Source organism: Octopus sinensis, linkage group LG2 (assembly GCF_006345805.1).
Source record: "Octopus sinensis linkage group LG2, ASM634580v1, whole genome shotgun sequence".
In the NCBI taxonomy this organism is placed as follows: Eukaryota; Metazoa; Mollusca; class Cephalopoda; order Octopoda; family Octopodidae; genus Octopus; species Octopus sinensis.
Window position 1 is genome coordinate 173,270,765 of NC_042998.1, and position 12,500 is coordinate 173,283,264.

The following is a 12,500-nucleotide window of genomic DNA, read 5'->3' on the forward strand; positions in this document are numbered from 1 at the left end:
TCTGCGCCGTCTCCCAGTCGGATAAGGCTAACATCAGAATATAAGGCGCGGACGATGATTTTCATGTTGAAATGTTGTTAAGAACTGTCTAATGCAACTGTGTATGTTTCACAACAGGAAGCTAACTCATCCAGGTAAGTGAGCTATAGATTTCTCAGTGTGGTTGCTTGTTTACACATATGCATGATCTCTCTCACTCTCTCTTTCTCTTTCTCTCTCCTTCTCTCTCTCTCTCTCTCTCTCTCTCTCTATCTCACTCTGTCCTTGTGTGTGTATATATATATATATATATATACATATACATATGTGTGTGTATATAAATACATATATATGTATATATACATACATACATACACACATACATACACATATACATTCATACATATATATATATATAATATATATATATATATATATATATACAACACAGGTATATAGTGTAGCGAAAGCAAAAAGCAATTATAAGGAAATATATATATATATACGTGGTAGGTATATTGGCAGATACACAAGGCGGATATATGTATATATATAGTATATAAAATATATATGTCTATTATATATATATATATATATATTATATATATATATTGTGTATGTATACATATAGATATATATATTATATACACATACGTAAGAGATTCATGAGTGCGTCTGCGTAAACACACTTATAATGAGTGCGGGTATATATATAATATATATATATATATATATATACACATACATACATATGTATGTATATGGTTATAAGCATGTTTGTATATATATGTATGTATGATGAATGGAAGCTTGTATGCATGCATGAATAAACGAATGGATGGGTGGATGAATGGGTGAATGGATGGACGGATGCTTGATACAGTTATCGCTCAGTGTAAGGACTAAGTTGTTTGCGGACCCAAAAGAAATACTCAATGGCCTTGAGGATAGAGTTCGTAATATTTGTAAATGTATAATTTACATACATTTATAGTTCTATTACTATACAAACATACTTATATATATATATATGCTTATTTGTGTGCGTTTTCATGTCTCTGTGTGTTTCACATTTTGTTTAACGCTGTGTGTGCCAGTTTGAATGCGCGCACACATAACAATCCACCTATATAAATATAAATACGTTTATGACAAGCATTCAAACACAGACACACTCACACACAAGCGCAAAAGCAGTATATATATATACTATATATATATATATATATATATATATATATATATATATTATATATATATATATATATATATATATATATATATATATATTATATATATATATATATATATTTTATATATATATATCTTCTTTTACTTGTTTCAGTCATTTGACAGCGGCTATGCTGAGCACCGCCTTTAGTCGAGCAAATCGACCCCAGGGCTGATTCTTTGTGAACCTAGTACTTTTTCTATCGGTCCTTTTGCTGAGCCGCTAAGTTATGGGGACGTAAACGCACCAGTATCTGTTGTCAAGCGATGCTGCAGGGAGAAACACAGACGCACAAACACACACAGACACACACACACATACATATACATATACATACATATATATATATATGACAGGCTTCTTTCAGTTTCTCCCTACCAAATCCACTCAGAAGGCTTTGTTCGGCCCGAGGCTATAGTAGAAGATACTTGCCCAAGGTCCACGCAGTGGGACTCAACCCGGAACCATGTGGTTGGTAAGCATGCTACTTGCCACGCAGCCATTCCTGCACCTATATACGCACACACACATACACACACATACACACACACACGCACACACACACTCACACACACACACACACACACACTTACATACACACACTTACATACACATATTAACTATCTTTCGATCGATCAGTCCTTCCGTCCATCTATATGTATGATCTATCTTTATACGCTCATATGTATATACATATAATTATTCACACACACACCACACACATACAAAGATACATAACATAACATATATCGATGTATATAAGTATGTAAGCATGTATACATGTGTATACGTTTTAATTTGTTAATAATGAATTTTCTTTTCCATTCCGTTTACATTCTTGCTCGTATTTTGTAATGTGCGTGTGTGTTTTTATATATGTACGTACATACATACGTATGTATGTATGTATGCATGTATGTATGTATGTATGTATGTATGTATGGACTAATGCATGAAGGAAAAATGGTGATTGTGTATATAATGGGTGTTTTTGCGTTCATGCATATAAGTGTGTATTTATGTACTTATTGTCACCATCAACTTTTTACTGTTCCTTACGAACACGCACACCTTTCTCCTTCTCTCTCTCTCTATCTATTCATATATTTATCTATCTATCTACATAGCTATGTGTCTCTGTCAGTCCCTCTCTCTCTCTATCTATCTATCTCTATATATCTATCTATCTTTCTATCTATCTATCTATCTATGTGTCTACACCACCTGTCTTCGTCTTTTGGGTTTTTTTTTTGTGAATTCTCCCCCTATCTATTTATCTGTCTGTCTATCTATCTATCTATCTATCTATCTATCTATCTATCTATCTATCTATCTATCAATCTATCTATCTATCTATCTATCTATCTATCTATCTATCTGTCTATCTATCTATCTATCTATCTATCTATCTATCTATCTATCTATCTATCTATCTATCTTTCTAATCTACCTATCTATACCCCGTACTCTCTCTCTCTCATTCTCTCAGTTTCTCTCTCTTTCTCTCTATCTTTCTCTTTGTCTTTCTGTCATTCAGTTAATGTCATAAACATGCCTGTATATCTTGATGTATTCCTTTATCTCAGTTTCTACATTTGGCCTATGTAATATACTCGCATATAATTTTAATATCCAGTATTCTATACAAAAAACAACAACATTTATTTCATGTTAATCCATAATACTTATATATATATATATATACACACACATAAATATAACTGTCAATGCGTTTATTAAGCATGCGTTCTTTTGGTACCGTATTTTGCTTGTGAACACGTGTATGTGCCATAGATGAGTAGGTGTTGAGTGGGTGTATAAAAATTTTTGTTGCTGCCTGCGTGATGAGCTGTTTAGTGTCAGTGCGTGTTTGTTTGTGTGTTTCAATGTATCTTTGTTTGTGTCTATGTGTATGTATGTAATGTTGCTTTGTGCGTGTCTATATGTGTGTATTATTATATGTAGGTATGCGTATCAGTGGGTGTGTGCGTGTGTCAGTATGAGCGTTAATGTAAGTTTGTGTCACTTTAGTGGCGTAATGTGAGGTGTGAGAGATATACGCGGCGTGATGACCGCACAGGTGGTTACTTTATATACGAGCACCTGCCGTGGGCGAAGGTATGATACGCTCGAAGATGGGTTCAAAACCCACGCCAGGTTACTGTGTATTTTTGTATCGTTTTGCTTGTTTCAGTTATCCAACTGCGGCCATACTAGGGCACGTCTTGAAACGTCTAGTCGAACAAATCGACACCAATACTTATTGTTTTACATGTGGTACTTATCCTACCGATTCTCGTGCCAATCCCTGAGATACAGGAAGTAAACAAACCAACGCTGGTTGTCAGGCGGTGGTGCTGAGACAAACACACAGACACACATACATACATCATTCAAAGCTAAGAAACTGCGAGAAAATGCATTATGACTAGCGGTGTATAACAACAACGGATAGTCGGGTCGATACAAGGCCAAATATTTCGGGGGAAGGGATGGATCGATAACATCGACAGCAGCGCTCAACTGGTACTTATCGACCTCGAAGGGATAAAAGGCAAAGTAAACCTCGACAGAATTCGAACTCAGAACGTAAAGACGGACAAAATGTCACTAAGCATTTTTCCCGGCGTTGCTACACACACATACCCATCCCCATATACCCACATTTTATCTTTATATGTATGCATGTGTGTGTGTGTATATATATATATATATATATACATATATATATATGTATGTATGAAAATACACATATACTATTACTATATGATCGAACGCCACGCATTCTTTTCCAAGAAAGTTTTATCTATCTATCTATCTATCTATCTATCTATCTATCTATCTATATATATATATATATATATATATATATATATATATATATATATATATATGTGTGTGTGTGTGTGTGTGTACGACGAGCTTCAACACAGTTTCAGTAGATCAAATTCACTTAAAAGAAAAGACATTGGTTGATTCGGAAACTAAGATGCCACGCAGTGATACTGAACCCGAAACCACGAAGTAAATAAGTATATGAATATTGCATTTTGTCTGCGCCTACACTGAGATATATTTCTTATATTTCATATGTACAAATTTGGGTGCGCGTATCTCACTGTGAGTTGTGGGTGTACGCATGTGGGTGTATTTGCAAGTCCATGTGTTATGCATCTATGGGGTGATGCGCGCATGCGAGAATTGTGAATATGTGCACTTGCGTGAGTAGTGTGTGTTTGAATATTTCGTTTATATATGTTTGTGTACACTTCTGAGTGGGCGTAGAAATGGGCGTATGCACATGCAAATGTGTCTCTTTGTCAGTATTTGAATGAGCGTATGGGTATGGTCTATGTGTATGCGTACTTATTATGTATTGGGTGGGATATAAGTCGATATAAGCCCATTCTGTCGTTACCATAGGAATTTTATGCTCCAGTGAACTAGTTATTTACATACCACCTCTATGTCGAGCTAATTGCTTCTGTGTGTAACCTCGTGAGTGCCACTCTAGTCAGAAGCCCAATATTTACCCACCAGAACATCCCCAGGTGAAAATCCGACACGCATTTTCTGTCAGTTGATCACACTGAATATGCGCAAGCAGACTCGGGCGTGGCTGTATGGTTAAGAATGTCACCACGAGCAACGGCATGTGGGTGGATTAGAGTACTATGTAGAAGTCCTTCAAGTATATATTATGGGTGGTATTTGTGTCACTGTCTGTCTCTGTATCCATCAGCCACTTGACAACCGGTGTTGCCTTGTTTACGTCCCCGTTAGAAAACGAATTGGTAAAAGAGTCTGACTGAATAAGTAGCAAACTCAAAAGCCAAATAACAACACAAGTAATGGGGGCTAAAGCCCTTCAAGTTGATGTTCCAACATAATGGCAGTCAAATGACTAACCTAAGTAAAAGACTGATTTCACCTGTCAGAGCGTGGCAAATATGATGGACGCTGTCCACACTTCGGTTTATGACGTACAACAAGAAAATGGGATTATTTATACACGACATTCTGTAAAGTATATGTCGGTCATTCTTATTCATGAAATGCTAGTGTAATATCATCATCATCATCATCATCATCATCATCATCATCATATCATCATCATATCATCGTCATCGTCACTGCAAAAATTCTATAAAATCAGTAAAATCGAATTAACATTATTAGGACATCACTTCTCTTGCCCCAACCCATCTTACTCTATGCTTCACTATCCCAAAAGAAATCAAAAGAGAAACGTTAGCATAACCCTTGAACGGTTTCCGGACAAATTCATCCAGAAAATTCAAAGTAAACCACTAATACCTAGATATATTTCGATTCACAGCAAGTCTTTACTCGAGTGGAATATGGTGTCCAAAAATATAATCTAAAATTATTTGCTAGGTGGTGCTATTAAATTATTAACCTCGTTGTGTACAGTTTATTTAATTCTTTAAACCAAACCCACTTCATGCTAAGGCCTTGGCAAAGCTATAAGATGTCGCATCGACATTCAATCTGAGTCCACAGTTTCTCGTAACGGAGATATGTTTTAGCTGATAAACGTGTATGTTTATATATCTCCCCAAAATCCACAAACCTGACAACCCTGGCCGTCCCGTCATCTCCGCCTGCAACTGCCCCGCCGAACTCATCTCCAGATATTTTCACCGTGTCCTAGTGGCTTCCCTCTCCTCTCACATCCACGACACCAACCACACACTTCGTTTGTTCAAATCTTTCTCCTTCTCTCTTGGCCCCTCTAAACTTCTCTTCACCCTCGACATCCAGAGTCTTTACACGGTGATCCCTCACCACAAGGAGCTGCGTGCACTCCAACATTTCCTTGACCTTCGACCCTACACCCAATCTGACACATCCACACTCGTTCGTCTAGTCGAACTTGTCCTCTCACTCAATTGCTTCTCGTTCGCAGGCGATTCCTACCAGCAGTATTTGAGAGTAGCCATGGGAACGAGAATGGGCCTCAACTATACGAACCTGTTCGTTTCCTACGTTGAGGCCCAAATATTCTCAAGTTTCACTGGTCCCACTCCCGAACTATACAGCCGTTATATTGCCTACTGTATCGGTGCGACCTCAAGCGAACATCTAGACTCCTTCCTCTCTTTTGTCAAATCTTTCCATCCTACCCTCCGCTTCTCCTGCACTATCTCTGACACCTCTGTCTATTTTCTTGACATTTCGATCAGCATTCATCACTCCACTCTCACCACCTCCACCCACTACGAGCACACAGACTCACACTCATACCTCCACTACGTATCCTCCCACCGTAAACACACGAAGCTTTCCATCCCGTATTCCTAATTCCTCCGTCTACAGGCTCTGTATTGAAGACCATGACTTTGAGAGTCAGTCTCAACTCATGGCTCGCCACTTCATTCTACGTGGATATCCCCTCACCACTATCCACACCGCCCTTGCCAGAGCACGTTCCGTGGACCGTGCATTTGCTCCGCCGTTTTCCGCTTTCCGTTTTCCCTCACCTACCACTCCACCATACTACACAACACACCACCACGCACACATCAGTACTGACCACTTCCCAGACCCACATTTTCACACCTATACATACACTCATGCACACGTCAAGATCACCAGCCCTCTTCCACACGCACATACAAACTCTCTCATACATACGCACGCGCACCTGCGTTTTGGGATCACCACTACTTTATTATCTCCCCTTTTCCCTAGCTCTCCTGTATGATCCTTATGTCCGGCCTTCGCCATGATAGATCGCTAACCACTACACATTCTTTATTTTCCCTCTTTCTTTCTTTCTTTCTTTCTTTCTTTCTTTCTTTCTTTCTTCTTTCTTTCTGTGTTGCTTTCTGTGGTAGAGCGTTGGCACGAATCGTTAAAGACTTTTTCACTACATCTGTTTGTTGTCTACACCACTTGTCTTTGTCTTCTGTTTTTTTTTTCTGAATTCTCCCTTTGTCCTGTCTTTTACTGTTTATATTTTGTACTGTCGTTACTGTCCTGTTTTTGTTACCATTTTTACCCCTCCGCAAAAAATCTCAAATTTTATTTAATTTGATTTTCGCGGGAAGGATTGTTTCATTAAAGTCTTGTATCGCCTTAACCTTCGAAACGTGGAGTAGATGAAACAAAGGCGACTGAAGAAGGGGAATTTTCCTTGTTTTGTATGTCCTGTACTCTATTTTTTCGTTGTTTAAGAAAAATGTCCATTTCCTTGGTTTTGTGCTTATGTTTTCGTTTCTCATTGTGTTCGACGTTTTTTGGTGTCCTGTACCCATATATGCATGTATATATACATGTAGAGGTAGGTACGTACATATATGTATGTATATGCATGTTTTATTTATTTATTAATTTATTATATATATATATATATATATATAAATATATATATATATTATATATATAAATATATATATATGTGTGTGTGTGTGTGTGTATGTGTGTGTGTGTGTGTGTTTGTGTGTCTTTTGTGTGTGTGTATGTATGTTTGTATGTATGTATATTGACACACACATAAAATTATCAGCGACAGAAGCTAAAAATACTAAAAAGCAATCTTGGTCTCCAACTTAACATAGAGGTTGTGTTAGAACACAGAATGCTACAATATTTACCTTGAAATCCTCTCAGCATAAATTACGCAGGATTCTGTATTCTAACGTAGCTTCCACCTTAAGTAAGATCTAACAATTGGCTTTTTAAAATCCCACTGGCTATGTGCAACCTGAATAGTCACTAAGATTCGGTATATTGTCGACAGGAAATTTGACTGTTATCGCGCTGTTTGAAATCTGTCTCCGAGGAACACACAGCATGGTGAAATCACGTGATGTGTCAGTTCCTCCCGTCGTAGCAGTCGATTCTCATCTGTCAGCGATACAATTAACTGTGCTATTATGCTCCATGACTCCTTATGAGAGATCCTCTCGTGGCAAATAACGTAACATTTGTGTTCTAAGACAACCTCCAAGTTAAGGTGGAGATCAAGATTACATTTTGATATATGTATATATATATATTTAAAAATTAAGGGTAGAAATTGATATTAGTCAATTAAAACCAGTGGTCTAGCACATTAAAAAGAATCCGAAGATTAAAATATTTATATATACCAATTAAGGACTGAACACGAAAAGGTGGACAGTCAACATGCTAGATATAGACGTCAAATCGCCATTCTCCACAAGGATTATGTTCTCAAATAAAAATAAAAATAAAAATAAAATTCAGCTGAATTTTATTTTAATTTTTATTTTTATTTGAGAACATAATCCTGTGGAGAATGGCGATTTGACGTCTATATCTAGCATGTTGACTGTCCACCTTTTCGTGTTCAGTCCTTAATTGGTATGTATATATATATATATATATTTAAAATTAAGGGTAGAAATTGATATTAGTCAATTAAAACCAGTGGTCTAGCACATTAAAAAGAATCCGAAGATTAAAATATTTATATATACCAATTAAGGACTGAACACGAAAAGGTGGACAGTCAACATGCTAGATATAGACGTCAAATCGCCATTCTCCACAAGGATTATGTTCTCAAATAAAAATAAAAATAAAAATAAAATTCAGCTGAATTTTATTTTTATTTTTATTTTTATTTGAGAACATAATCCTTGTGGAGAATGGCGATTTGACGTCTATATCTAGCATGTTGACTGTCCACCTTTTCGTGTTCAGTCCTTAATTGGTATGTATATATATATATATATATATATTGTCATTTTTCGAGACGGTCATTTCTTTTGCCAAATAAACGCATACACTATATTTTCGTTCTTCAGAAGAAGGAGTGAGGGAAAGTTGTGGCGAAAGAGTACAGCAGGGATTGCCATCACCTCCTGCCGGATGCTCGTGGAGCTTCAGGTGCTTTCGCTCCATAAACACTCACAACTCCCGGTCTGGAAATCGAAACTGCGATCCTACGACAGCGAGTCCGCTGCCCTAACCACTGGGCCATTGCGCCACAACGTATATATATATATATATATATATGTGTGTGTGTGTGTGTGTGTGTGTGTGTGTGTGTGTGTGTGTGTGTGTGTGTGTGTGTGTGTGTGTGTGTGTGAACTTTTGTACAACTAGATTTGTGACTGCACTTGCATAAATGTGCATATGTGCTTTTGTGTACGGATATATTGTGTTCTCCATCTAACATATTGCAAGAGTAGCACAGATCTAGGAGTATTTCGAAGGAATACCTTTTAGCTACAGGGCTCCGATGTTTCATTCGAACTTAATATATCTATGACTACATAATGGAATGTGTCATTTCTTTTGTTTTAATCAAATGTAAAGCATTTTAAGGGAGAATTAGCTGTTATTTCCAACTGACAGAGTGATTTCGTAGTTGGCACGTTAAGAATATTTCTGTAAGCAACATATGAACTGACCCAAATATACCTGTGCGCATGTATATACAAATATATAAATACATTTATACATGCAAATGTATGTGTTTTGTTTACGTATACAAGTTTTTAAGCCTTTATACGTGTGTATATAAGAAAAGATGTATACATATGTATACATCAGCGTGCCAGTGAGAGAAGAGTTAGCAAGTATTAATATTAACGGCTCTAGTAGCTTCCATTGATACCTTGGAATTCTTAGAAATCATCTGTGATTCTGTTGCAGCTTACATTTTCTTCTAGAATTCTTCAATGTACTCCAGTGTATGTTGGCTATAGTCATTACCTATTACATTTACCATCAACCATTGTTAGAGAGAAACATGTTATATGTGTGCCATGAGCAGTGTTTTGAATTTCAATGCAATAAGCCAATTTTACACGATATAAATCTAAATTCCAATGTTTCTATGCTTTAGAGAATATTGTGGTATGGTGTATTGTAAAAGTACCGTAACATTTCCAAAACTCTGTCTGAGTTATTATTGTATATAATAATTAGAAGAGAAAGGAGGAACGTCAGAACTGTTAAAGTGATAAGCAAAGTGAAAGCAGAGTGGTATTGAAAGCAGAGTTCAAAATCCGTTGATGTCAAATATGCTTTAAATTCCAGAATCGATAAAATAACTTACCTGTAAAAATGTAGATGTTGTACAACCGACTATAATCATACCCAAGATTTAGGACGTTGTGCCTCTGTTAGGAATCGATATCTAACTTTGAAATGTTCATTTCTAACAAAGACATTATGCCAAACCGTTTGGGGTATAGTGTGATTAAATCAACGTCTCTATCAAAGCCCTATTTCAGAGATTCCAGAAGGAATGAAAGGTTGTATTGAGAACGAAGAGGACTCTCACTGTTTATGAGAAGATTTTATAGTTGAAGCTCCCTTGACACAAAATTGATCTCTCGAGCTGCAAGAACAGTCAAACGATAAAAACATTTAGCTCTTTTGCTGTAAAAACCACCTCGGTGATCGTCAATTTTACAATAAAAATTTTGTTTCATGAATTTGTTAAAGGGTGAAGAACAGTGCCTATGAATATGTATTAAGCCAGATAATGTTCAACTTCAATTTCAGCAGAATTATAGCGATACGAAAAAGATAAACACAGAAAGAATTCTAGAGAGGGGTTTTTTGGGGAAAAGTGGTTAGAATAGGAGTTTCGAACAGGTAGAAATAATGAAGTAAAGAGAGAAGGGGTGACATGTGCATCTGTCAAGTAGATTGGGTGTGAATGTTGTACGCACCTCTTTAATTCATAAACCTAGAACCATTACTGTATTGATAACACGGCCAGACAAAGTAAAGAGTATTCATGAGCATGTAGTTATAGTATAATGGTGTGGGTATGGGTTGAGATATATATTGGTGTGGATGGTATGAATGAATGTAGCGCAGTACAAGTGAGTCACACTTCTGTCTGGTTGAGAATCATAAGCTGATCAAATGGAGGGTATATTTGAATTAGTTGAACGTGTGTGGTTAGTAATAACATTGTAAAGATAGAAGAGTATGACAGACATAACCAAAGCTTATAGTATGTTTTACAGGAATCTTTTTTAATTTTTGCAAAAATATGCCGCCCTTATTATGTAGCATACTACAAATATCAAGCCTAGTCTGCTTATTTTCGTAGACAAATAATGGTTAATACAGAACATATCTCATAGGCAGTCAAAAGAGTTCCCTCTTATTTTTCTGCACAAGAGCGTAGAACGAATGTATTTTGCATTGTTCTTAATGTCATAGCTAGACTTTGTAATATTTATTGTTAGGGTAGTTGTTACTTAAATCAATCACAATACTGAACCTAGCTGAAATGACTAGACTAATTTGCATATTGTGCTTTGCTAGCTGACATGATTAAATAATTAATATTGTATGTACCAACGGTGTATATTGGAAAATTCAGGTAAGTCTAATGTTTATGTGTATGCTTGTATGAGTATGCATGGAAGTGTATGTGTAATATTATTATACTTTACATAAAATTTACATTCCTACATCTTTTAATTTCTTCCTGTTATACACAAATTTTATATTTTCTCATTGTTATCGTTATATAGTTTACATGATTTATACACAGCTCAGATTAAGTTATGTAGACGAGAAAAAAACAAACTACTACAACATTTTTTTTTCTCGGGTCCAGTAGATCGATAAATTTTTAGTTTTCTATTGTAGCGTGATTTTACGTAGATCATATTGATATGTCTTTGTGGGATACAGCATTAATGCTTAAGTACACTAGGTGCTCATAAAGGAAACGTTTCAAATATTGCTCTATCGATTAGTTTGTACGCAAAAAGGAATTATTTTTCTGTATGTAATCCGTTTCTATCCTGATATTTGCGGGAAAAGGAAGAGAAAATGTATACGAAGTAACCACTATGTGTAAGCAAATTCATAAATGCTAATACTCATTAACACAATTGAATGCATGAGAGAAAAAACAATGTATACTCTAGCTCCCTTTCGATCGGGAAGAGTGTGCGTGTACCGTGTGTACGTAGGTTTGTTATAAGGCAGAATCATAAAAATCCAGGTTAAATTGATGGTAATCAATTTTGGGGAGCCGGTTTCAGCCCACTCCTAAAATAATTGTCACACCCCGGAAACAAATGGATATTGCAACTTCTCAACAACTCCCCAACATCATCTCCTGCAATGTTTTTAATATTAGATATCAAATGTGAATAACTATATGTGTGTGTACAAGGAAAAGTTACCTATGACTGCGAAGTTCCGAAGAGCCAGTATTCAAAGATAGTCTGGTGAGTGCTGCTAAACTAAAACTTCGAAATTACTGTCAACATTTTCCTTTCAAAAATATACAATTATAAACCGTGCAGAAAAG

The 12,500-nt window shown here is 36.2% G+C and overlaps 1 protein-coding gene across 3 annotated transcripts in view; it reads left to right on the forward strand.

Moving 5' to 3' along the window:
* Positions 1-12,500, forward strand: part of LOC115231675 (somatostatin receptor type 2-like) — a 360,814-nt gene that overhangs the window by 780 nt on the left and 347,534 nt on the right. For all 3 annotated transcript variants that reach the window (XM_029801650.2, XM_036500439.1, XM_036500440.1), the window contains exon 1: positions 1-134. This exon is cut by the window's left edge. The gene's annotated coding sequence lies outside the window, so the exon portion shown is untranslated. The remainder of the gene's footprint in view (positions 135-12,500) is intronic.